The sequence below is a fragment of the Cupressus sempervirens genome, chromosome 8, assembly GCF_028749045.1.
Source record: "Cupressus sempervirens isolate cs-2001-9-10 chromosome 8, ASM2874904v1, whole genome shotgun sequence".
Lineage (NCBI taxonomy): Eukaryota > Viridiplantae > Streptophyta > Pinopsida > Cupressales > Cupressaceae > Cupressus > Cupressus sempervirens.
In genome coordinates, this window is record NC_143125.1 from 787,179,249 (window position 1) to 787,191,169 (window position 11,921).

General features: G+C 37.3%; 1 long non-coding RNA gene across 1 annotated transcript; it reads left to right on the forward strand.

Moving 5' to 3' along the window:
- The first annotated feature begins 1,592 nt into the window (after positions 1 to 1,592).
- Positions 1,593 to 6,673, forward strand: LOC149544763 (uncharacterized). Its single transcript, XR_016355069.1, has 2 exons — positions 1,593 to 1,802; positions 4,610 to 6,673. It is a non-coding gene; the product is annotated as an uncharacterized LOC149544763 (long non-coding RNA).
- Positions 6,674 to 11,921: the final 5,248 nt, after the last annotated feature.

The window sequence follows — 11,921 nt, forward strand, 5'->3', positions numbered from 1 at the left end:
GGGTATTGATCTCTGCTGGTGCCTAAATGTAATAAGAAATATCGAAATTTTTGCCAATGTGGATACCATGTTGCCATATAGATCACCATGACCACTTCTGTTAACATAATCATAAACAAACTGGTGACAAAACTTAGTTAGAAAGTGTATAATGCTGTTGACTACATGCAGATCGTTGTGAACCTGACCTATTACCAGATGAAAGATAATGATAAATAGAACTTTTCTATGGGACAAGGTATCACCTTATCCAAATGGACAACCATACCCTAGAGCACCTGTAGTATGGCTCAAGGAGGGGCACAAGAAAATGAATTAAGCCCTGAGCAAAGATGGATCAGTCATCAAGTGAGCTGGCATCTTAGTGGATAGAACACCCCAGCAGTAAACAGGTGGTCCTAAACTCAACTTTTAGTCGATCCATGAGAAGATTTTAACAATTGCTACATGTAAAGATAAAAATATGCATGCAACATACTCTCATTCCTGCCTCTCCACAACCTCTTGGTTCCCCAGAGAGTTCATTTACATATAACCGATATATCATTAAATTTTTGTAATTGTAAAACTTATGACCATGTGACCAAGTGCAGTAGTAAACTTCGGTTGATTGGTCAAACATTTTTCCAACCTCAAAAGGGAAAAACATATCCCTTATTTGAATATCATATGCATCTTGCTTTTCAACTTACCTAACCTACTCATTGGTATGTCATCCCTGCAATCATAAAGTCAAAAATTGCCTCCAGGCCTATAATCACCTCTATTGATATATATTAAAATGCTCTCACAAGTTGATTTCTAAGGTCCGCATGTTATTAAATTGCTACCCACTCCCAATAAATTCCTTGATTTTCCCGTAACTACAAAATTATGAAGGTTGAATTCCTTGTAGCTTATTGAATGCATGCTAAGGTACTAGTTCACTCAGATTAGCCCCCACATCTAGGTACCGAATCTAGTCCACTCATGGGTGCTGATAGGACTCCATAGAGCTCATATGGATTGAACCAGGCTTATTTGGGCACACTCTAGGCAAACCCCACTAGTCTCTATAGAGCCCAAGCCAAGTTTGCAACGGAAAGGGTACTGTTTTTTCTTCCTACATGTTATACCCCTTTTTTGAACTAGTATATTTCTCTTCATGTATTGTTTTGTGCCCTAAGTGGTTCTATCTTTGCATTCAATAGTAAATGTGTCCTAAGTGGATTGCAATTGTTTAAAGAATGGTTTTAATGCCCTAAGTGATTTTCTATCTACATTAATCAGTGATTTCGTAAGTGCCCTAAATGGTTTTTAATTAGACGAAACTGCAGTTTTGCAGGTTATGCCCTAAGCAGGTTCCAGGTTTCAATTTTATAAATTATGCCTAATGGATTCTACATAAATTAATTTCTGATTATGTATATTATTGTTGTAATGGTGTTTACTGATGAACCTTACTTGATTTTCAGATGCTAATATGATTAATCAAGCTTGATAAATTTAATTATTATTTAGGGTATATTAGATGAAGTTTGGATATCATGATAACAAATTGACTACTTCTATTTGGCAAATGGATGCAGGATTGACAAGGCCTCCAGAAAGGGGAGAAAAGGTATCATGAGGAAAGGGAGAAAAGATGTGAACCCTTAGACTCTGCATCAATTACAGGATGATGAACAAAGTGACTATCAGAAATAAGTATCCCCTACCCCGCATAGATGATCTCTTTGATCAAATGCACAGAACCAGAGTCTTTTCCAAAATAGATTTGCAGTCGGGTTATCATCAACTAAGATTGAAAGATGAGGATATTCGTAAGACAACTTTTAGAACTCATTATGGTCATTACAAGTTTACAGTCCTTCCTATTAAGCTAACCAATACTCTGGCTGCTTTCACAAACCTTATGAATAGTGAGTTTCACAACTGTTTGGATAAGTTCTTCCTTGTGTTTGTTAATGATATGTTGATATATTCAAAGAATGTGGAGGAACATCTTGAACACCTCCATTTTTCATTACATCTTCGGGAACAAAAATTATTTGGGAAATTGTCCAAGTGTGCTTTCTTCCAGAAAGAGGTTCAATACTTAGGACACATAATTTCCAAGAATGAAATAGCAATGAATCCATCAAAAATCAAGGCAATAACAGAATGGTCTATACCCAATAATGTTGAAGAGGTCAAAAATTTTATGGCGTTAGCAAGTTACTATAGAAAAATTATTCTTACTTTCTCACGTATTGCTTGCCCTATTGCTTCCTTACATCATAAAGGGAAAATATTTGAATGGCCGAGCAAATGTCAGCAAGATTTTTCTTTACTTAAGGAGTAACAAACCTCAGCACCAATTATGAAAGTGCCAGATTCTGAAGGGCAATTTCTTGCAATTGATGCATCGAGGGAAGGGTTGGGAGTAGCATTAATGCAAGATGACCGAGTGATCACGTATGAATCGCAGAAGCTCAAAAATTGTGAAGTAGAGTATGTCCCTCGTGATCAAAAGTTAGCTGCTATAGTGCATGATCTGCAAAAATGGCGAGATAATTTGATGGGGAAAACATTTGAGCTTAAATCAGACCACCAAGGGTTGAAATATATATTCACCCAACCTCATGCTTGTCAGAAAAGATGGTTAGAGCTGATACCTGATTATGAGTTCAAAATCAGCTACATTAGAGGGAACGAAATCGGGTGGCAAATGTCTTAGGTTGCAGGCAACATATATCAGCGGTAGCATTAATTAGAACAAAATTTATACAGCAAGTTCTTTTGAATTCTTTGAATGACAAATATTACGACCAAGTTAAGGAAGCATTGCAGGTGAATCCTCAAGATCGAAGATATGACGGGTTCCACCTTGAATTACATGGATTGATCAGATTTAAAGGGCAGATAAATATTCTAGATTTAGCAGAGCTAAGGAACTTGGTCTGGACAGAAGTTCATTCAGTTCCTCATTCCCGAAATCCAGAAGTTACTATACTCTAGCTGATGTCTGACCCTTATACTTTTGGAAGGGCATGAAAAGAGATGCAACCAAATTTGTTGCCAATTGTCTGGAGTGTCAGTGAGCCAAGGATGAACATCATCACCCTGTCGGGTCATTCCATCCGCATGCTATTCGAGAATGGAAATGGCAGGTGATCAATATGGACTTTGTTTAGGGTCTACCCATGTCTCAAAACAAAGATAATGTTATCCTTGTGGTGGATAAACTCACCAAAGTGGCTCACTTTATTCTTGGGAATCTTAAAAATGAAGCTCATGTGATAGCTCGCAAATTTGTACAAGAAGATTTTAGGCTTCATGGTGCACCCAAGAAGATAATCTCCAATAGAGATGTTCAATGACATCTAGGTTTTGGCAAAGCCTCTTCTATGCTTTAGGGACTCAGTTTAATATCAACTCTGCCTATCATCCAAAAAGAGATGGTCAAACAAAGAAGGTCAATTAAATTCTGGAGAACCTACTTAGAATGTACTCCATGGATCAACAGTACAAATGGGAGTACTACTTACCATTAGTAGAATACAAACCTACCAGTCTTCCCTTAAAATGGCTCGCTCCTTTTGAAGCACTATACAACAAAAAGTGTTGAACTCTTAATAGTTGGGACAAGCTAGAAATTAGGATAGTGTTAGGCCCAAAAATGTTATTGGAAATGGAGAGAGAGGTCCAATTGATCCGATAGAGATTAGTTGGGGCTACTGATCACCAAAAAAGTTATTTAGATGCTAAACAGACACCCTGGCATTTTGTAGTGGGAGAGAAAGTACTCCTAAGGTGTAATGTCCCCTTTTTCTAGGACATTATAATTCAATGTTGCCGGCTCACTTCACCTAGGTTTCAAGGCGAGAAGGTTCTTTATGGGGTTCAGTTTGAGATTTGGCCTAGACATTTCCAGTCTCAGACCCATTAGAGCAGTTATGGCAGGTTGTCTGGATGCTTACTATTTTTAGTAAGTAAACAGAGCTCGGTGTTCGTGATATCTCAGTTTTGGTTTGGAAGCGTCTCACTGAGAGCTTTCCAACCAACTATTGCACGTGCTTATCTGAGTTCGTTTGGTTAGTTATTTTAATGCTTGACGATTATATGGTTTACTGGCTAAGTGACTTTAAAAAATCATTTAACTTGTCACTTTATTTTAAAAGTACTATGTTCATTTAAGTGACTAAAGGACAAAAAAGGTGCTTTATCCCACATTGCTTAAAGATGCGTGCATCACATTGGGAAAAGTGATAAAGGTACAACAGACTCTACATGGGAGCATATATGAAGATTTTAATATTTAAAACAAATATTAATCTAGGAGCTGGAAACAGTTGCTGGTTATTTCTTCTAGGATGCAAACCCTTGAAGAGCAAACCCTTGAAGAAGCATTTGAAGGTTAGACACAAACCTAGCCTTCTTACAGGTTCATCTACATTGCCAATCTGACTGTCATTTCTCTTTATGAGATTGGATTACTTGAATTGTTGCACATTATTGTATTGTTGTTGTATAATATAGTAACGCATTTGTGGTTATTTGTGTTAATTTCTGGTTTATATATGTGATTTTTGAATATTGGTGAAATAAAACAAAGTTTTCTGAGTTTTCTTTGTATGCAAATCTGCAGGTTACAAGTTGGATTAAAGTTCTGAAATTTGTATCAAATAATGGTTTACTGTTTGGATTTAAATCTGCAAATATATATCTCGGGTTTTTTGGTAAAATATCCGAAAAGGGATACTACAGTGGTATTAGAGCTGGTCTTCCTGCCAGCCTGTGAATTTATATCAAGGCCATGTACCTTGCCATCCTAAAGCGTCAGATTGGCTCCATATAATATTCGCTTACCAGAGTTTTAGCAAAGGTATATTTTCATAACTGTTTATCAAAACAAATTCTGGTGTTGCCTGGGTGGGTTCATTTTTCTGAACAGATAGCAATTAAGTGGTGATTGATAGTGAACTCCGCTCAGTCCGACTACACATCTTGAATACTGGCCCTGAGTCATCATCTCATATTCATATCTGCACAGTAGAGTTAGAGAACTATAGTAGAGGACATTTTTTTTCATCAAACAGACAAGACGGAGAGACTAGGCTAATACAATCTACAGCGGTAATGTGACATCCAGGCAACCTATTATAGGTGATAGCTCATGTGTTGCACTGCATTACCTGACGTCCATATCAGCATTATCATAAAGGAAATCCAACTGTGATTCACGTAATCTGGAACTGTCGACATACTGGCAGTTAACAGCAGCAGCAAGAAACTTTAAACATGGGTTGGCGGGAGGTCGGGTCTGCATTCACCAGGTGAACACGCATTTATAAGGGAGCGCGATATATTCAGCATCCGACAAAGGGAGTCACCCGTATCACCCAGTCCGCGGAAAAAGATTACCCATTCACGCAGATTGTTGAAGTCTCGTGAGGTAGTTCGGGGGTTAAACATTTTGTATGTCTAAGACGGCCATATGAACCTTGGGTTGGACGTAATACATTCTCTGCAAACCCTTTCAGACTATAGATGTCCTCCTGGCATCTTCTACCACATCAAACCCCATTCACATTGGAAGTCACAAGAAGAGATAACTTCACAGGTCAGTAGTCTACAGTGCGGCAAGTTTTGAGGTATATTGTCAATTTTTAGAAGGTCACCTCCAGCATTCAAGTCACAGGACTCTTCACAATGATACGCGGGTAGGCACAGAGGCATATCCAGTCGTGCAAGGAAGAGAGGAAGTTGCAGTCTGGGTAACACACAAATCCGCGGCAAGCCAAATACTTCCAGCTACGAAAGACCAACTCACAACCTCCATACTAGCAAATACAGCATTCAAAATTGAGGCAGCCTGCAGTACAAGTCGTATCACACTAAATCAGACACAGGAATGAGCCAACTTGTGCAGGTCGAAGGGGTTAAGATACCAAAATCTTCATTTAGGGAATGAGTATTTAGATTTCAAAGGGATTGCTTCTCTCATTGCCAGTATTGTTGGACTTTACAGGGTCTGAGAAATATTTGTAGACTGAAGCCATTCTCTCACCTCAAGTCATGTAGGAAGAAAATATTTGTTTCTACTGTTTCTAGAATCCTACCTACATTCTAATAATAGAAAGCAACAGTGACAGTAAAGGGCATTATAAGTATATCACACAATAGCAATTGTGTTGATCCTTTTTTTAGATCAGAATTATCAAAGAATTTCTACTGCAACTTGTTAATTACACTTAAAACAATATTTCCTGTTTGCAAAGATATTGGATAAATGGATTTAAGGCTTCATGAAACTGTGTGAATATTCATTGGGGATATCTTGCAAATTTCTGGTAACAAAACGATAAGGGTCTTTATGGAATTATCAGACTTATGAGGGAAAGAACTCAGAGGTATCTAAGCAAGAAAAGAAGAAGGTCGCAGTACAAGGGAGAGCACATTAAAGTGGTAGCCGGCTGATTGGTTAGGATGCCTGGATGAGTGATATAAAGGATTCTCCTGCAGACACGATTCCTTAATGGTGTTCACCAATGGTACGGGTCTGTTCACATTTACTCACTTATCTTGCTTGTTGCAAATATTGGATGATATTTTTGATCTATAATGCGCTCTCAGAACTGTAGTTAAAAGATTATTTATTCTTTACCTTGACTGTAAGTCATTAATATGAAGTTCTGAGTTATTTATTCTAGCTTCGAAGATATGGGAGTATTAGTGTCATTGATTGAAATAACTATTCCTTGGAGTTAGTCAATGAGATAGCAAAACATCTTGGTACTTTATTGTGTTTGCTCAAAGAAGTATTGGTTACATTGCAAGTGTTTGACGAAACTCCCATCAGCATAGTACTTCATTATTGTTTCATTCCAGCAGAGAATACTATTGTTTGCATGATAATTGTTTGTCAAAATACCCCAGTTCCAGAATTAGAACTCAGTGGTCAAATTTAGTAAACAACCACAGTGGGACAGTTAATCTACAATAGTTTAGTGCATGCCAACTATTCTTGAAATCAGCTACGCTAATCAAAGTAAGTGCAGCTTGCAAAAGTAAGCCTACAAGTAGAACATATGAAACAGGATTGGATCCATCTCAAGCACATGAAAAGCTACATGGCAGAGGAAGTGGGACGAGACTTCTGACTCGATATTAAAACTGAAGTTAGAAGACTATATGATTATTACCACAAATTTTCTCCACAAATTCAAAAAAAATAACCTTTCACGGACTATGTTGACTTTCAGCTAGAGTTGCAAAACAAGACGGATATGATAAGAAACAAATACTATGATTTGGCCCAAGGTCTCCTTGCAGAGGACAGTTATAGAGAATTGCATAGGGAAGATATCAATCAACCTAACAGTAGTACTAATAATGGCACAAGTATACTAATAGGTAAGTGGGAGACAGAAGTACCTTATGGAGTTGTTTACACTAGTCCTTCTGATGAGCAAGTTAATGGCCCATGTAGTAGAGTTGACCAAACCGCCAACGTTGGCAACTCCAACATCTTATTTGGTGACATGGAAATTAACTTGGATGAATTTTATGATGATACCAGGCTGGAAATTATGTCAAGCTTTGAGGAGGAGAAAATGGACCTCAATGTTGACAAGATAGATGATCTAGCACACATCGAGTTAGAGGATATATCTGAAAATGTTGTTCCCCCAGGTGATGAAAAATCAAAAAACTCTATGGAGAACAACCCATTTGTATTTGAAAGAGATGGTCAAAAACCATTATCACTCCTTGACTTATTGGATATGTTTTTGGTCAAAGAGGACAAGATTGTTCGAGTGTTGACGAGGTTGGATGATTCTTCCAATTTGATTGAGAATCTCATGCGGAAGATTGTGATAGAAGAGAGACATGGGAATGTATGTGGCGTCACAACTCCTCTTTTACATACTATCTTTGGAACGTTGAAAATGATAAAATATGAGTACTTGCAACTATTAATGGATAGAGATCTAGCAATAAAATTTGAAAGGGACAAGGAGAGTGAGGTAGATGAGCTATGCCTTCAATTGAGCTTAACACATTATTCCATCCACCGAGCTGAAAATCAAACAAGTGGGGCAGCCACTTATGAAAAAGATGACAGTGGTTCAAGGGCACAAGAAATCACGAAAATCATTGAAGAAATTCATAGAGTGGGTAGAGGTGAAGGCAAGCAATGTGATTCAATCGCGTATTTCCCGTTTGAGACTTTCTATGGTGAGAAAAAATTTATGGATCAGCAAATTGATACGTCTCAAAATTCTGATTTTTATGACAGCAGCTGTACATTTTCACAAGAGGACATGGTTAGTGATACAACAAGTGAAGATAATTTAGAGTTTTCAGCTAATGGTGAACCATCCTTTTATAAAGACTTTGACATAAGCGAGAGTACTTATGGTGGAGTAGGAAGTTCAGATTTATCCTTAGCATGCTCTGAGGGAATCTTCAGCTTGCCCAAAGTTTTATCACCTAGCTCTTATGAGATGGCTACGCCCTACTTGTTGATTGGTCATTTTTCTTGTTGGTATATTTCCCTTATCAATGATTTGCCTGTGTATATTGGTAATATATTCGCTGATTCTATTTGGCCTTCTAGGGTCAACGAGTTATTTGCAGGTGAGTGGAGTGATCACACATTACCCTACATTCTGCATGAGGTGTCTACATTTTTTATTCAGCAAGGTATTGAAGGCAATGTTAGCACTCATGATGTTGGTGACTCACCCACCACTCTTTCTTTTACCCAGGATCATGTTGCTTGAGTAGTCGGGAATCCAGGTGTTATTAGTATCTTACATCTGGCGAATTATGTTGTGTTGCTACCTAGTCACATGATTATGAGCTATGTGTTTCAGCTTTCTAACATATCAGAATTTTAGAGATTAGGATTACTCCTTTTTCACCAGAGTGATATGGTGGTGGAATCGGATTGGCCGGATCTATCATTGACATCAGAACAGATATTACAGGAGTGGCACAGTGGTATAGTGGTGCAGATATTTCAGAAACTGGTCAGTGGTATTTCAAATAGCGCCCGAGTTCTCACTTGGGATCTAGGTGGAGCATCCCTATGTATTGTTTTTTTTCGGGGAGCTTGTTGGAGAGTTGGGTTGCTATCATCTTGGGGTGGATATTGGTATATTGTTGAGCTCCCATCTCCACTTGACAGTAGAGATTCACAGGGTCACTAATGGAGGGAGGCTTTCATCCTGATTGAGGGTATTGGCACACAGGGCAGCAGCACATGGCAGTTGGTGACCATTTATGGTGAGACTTGGGATCTTGGCATTCAATTGTTTGGCACATTGATTCCTATTGTACTGTCTCACCATTCTGAGTTTTGGAAGACGCATGCCAGGGAATATCAACTGAGGAATAGAACCTCATTCTCGAGGCGAGTATGAGACCCTGGCATTTGATTTCTACAAATATGAGCGGATTGCTCGAGGGATAGCAATCTTTGAGAAGGGAGGCTTTGTAATGTCCCCTTTTTCTGGGACATTATAATTCAATGTTGCCGGCTCACTTCACCTAGGTTTTGGGGCGAGAAGGTTCTTTATGGGGTTCAGTTTGAGATTTGGCCTAGACATTTCCAGTGTCAAACCCATCAAGGCAGTTATGGCAGGTTGTCTAGATGCTTACTATTTTTAGTAAGTAAACAAAGCTCAGTATTCGTGATATCTCAGTGTTGGTTTGGAAGCGTCTTGTCGAGAGCTTTCCAACGCACTATTGCACATGCTTATCTGAATTTGTTTGGTCAATTATTTTAATTCCTAACGATTATATGGTTTACTGGCTAAGTGACTTTAAAAGTTCATTTAACTTGTCACTTTATTTTAAAAGTACTATGTACATTTAAGTGACTAAAGGACAAAAAAGGTGTTTTATCCCACATTACTTAAAGATGTGTGCATCACATTGGGAAAAGTGATAAAGGTACAACAAACTCTACATGGGAGCATATATGAATATTTTAATATTTAAAACAAATATTAATCTAGGAGCTGGAAATAGTTGCTGGTTATTTCTTCTAGGATGCAAACCCTTGAAGAAGCATTTGAAGGTTGGACGCAAACCTAGCCTTCTTACAGGTTCATCTACATTACCAATCTAACCGTCATTTCTCTTTATGAGATTGGATTACTTGAATTTTTGCACATTATTGTATTGCTGTTGTATAATACACTAACGCATTTGTGTTAATTTCTAGTTTATACATGTGATTTCTGAATATTGGTGAAATAAAACAAAGTTTTCTGAATTTTCTTTGTATGCAAATCTGTGGGTTACAAGTCGGATTAAAGTTCTAAAATTTGTATCAAATAATGGTTTACTGTTCGGATTTAAATCTGCAAGTATATATCTCGGGTTTTTGGTAAAATATCCGAAAAGGGATATTACATAAGGGTGAACCCCAGAAGAGCGCCATTACTTTTGGCAAATCTTCAAAACTTGCTCCCAGATATGCTGGTCCTTTCAAAGTATTAGAAATTGTTAACTCGGTTGCTTACAAGGTTGTTCTACCTCTAGCTCTCTGTAGGATGCATAATGTATTTTATGTGTCTTATCTTAAGAAGTATCTTTTGGATTTCTCTCATATGATTGACTAGAATTCTTTGTACATGTGAGACCTACGAGTGGTCATGGTCGATCCCATCGGGGTGCTCAAGATATGTAGGCTTCGCCTATGCAATAAGGAAGTTAAGTAGTGCAAGGTCTAGTGGGACCAATATTCATAAGAAAGTGCAATGTAAGACTATGACAAAATTCATCAGCAATTTCCCTATCTTTTCAATATCTATAATCAGTTAGATTATAATGAACATTGTTGTTGAAGTGATATAAATAATTGATCAATTTTGATTTTCTATCGTCAAGAACGATGACTCATAAGGGGAAGGGTATGTCGCACCCCTTTTTTGAACTACTATATTTCTCTTCATGTATTGTTTTGTGCCCTAAGTGATTTTGTCTCTACATTAATTAGTGGTTTTGAAAATGTGTCCTAAATGGTTTATATTTAAACTAAATCATGGTTTTGCAAGTTATGCCCTAATCGGGTTCTAGGTTCTGATTTTATGAATTATGCTCTAATCAATTCTTGATAAATTAATTTATGATTATGTGATATTATTGTTGTAATGGTGTTTAATGATAAACCTTATTTGATTTTAGGATGTTATTATGATTAATCAAGACTGGTGAATTTAATTATTCTTTAGGGTATATTAAATGAAGTTTTGATATCATGATAACAGACTGACTACTTATGTTTGGCAAGTGGATGCAAGATCAACTCAACCTCTAAAAGGGGGGAAAGATATCATCAGGAAAGGGGGCAAAGATGTAGTTAAGGTCACTGATGACTTGGATTTGCAAAGGAATGGTAAGTATTGGTCAGACTGTCTAGTGCTTTCTTATTGGACTAAGTTCCTATTAAATTTTTGGAAAGGATGTGTTCATCTATGCCAAAAGGCAACTTGGCGACAACCATAGACTCATTTGTTGGCAATGTCGCCAACTTGCGTCATAGATTGTGTTAACCTTGGCTTATATGTTGATATCTTCATGTCAACGTTTGTAATACAACTATGTGTGTGAGTGTGTGAGTGTGAATATAGGTATTAGTTTTCAATGGATTTGGGATATTTTAACATTTAAATTAATCTTATTAATATTAAGTGAACAATTCTTTTAATATAAAGCATAAATGGTTAAGTTGATGAATTAATTACCACCTAATTAAAGAAGCATGAGTTAATCTTACATTCAATAAATTATACGGAAGTGATGTAAGCAACCGTGAATGAATACCTAAGCCAATCTTTGTGAATGAAAAGCAATATTTGGGAATACTTAAATGGAGACAGATTCAAAGGAAGAAAAGGCAACTACAGAAGAAAAAGTTTAGATGTAGTTAAGGTCACTGATGG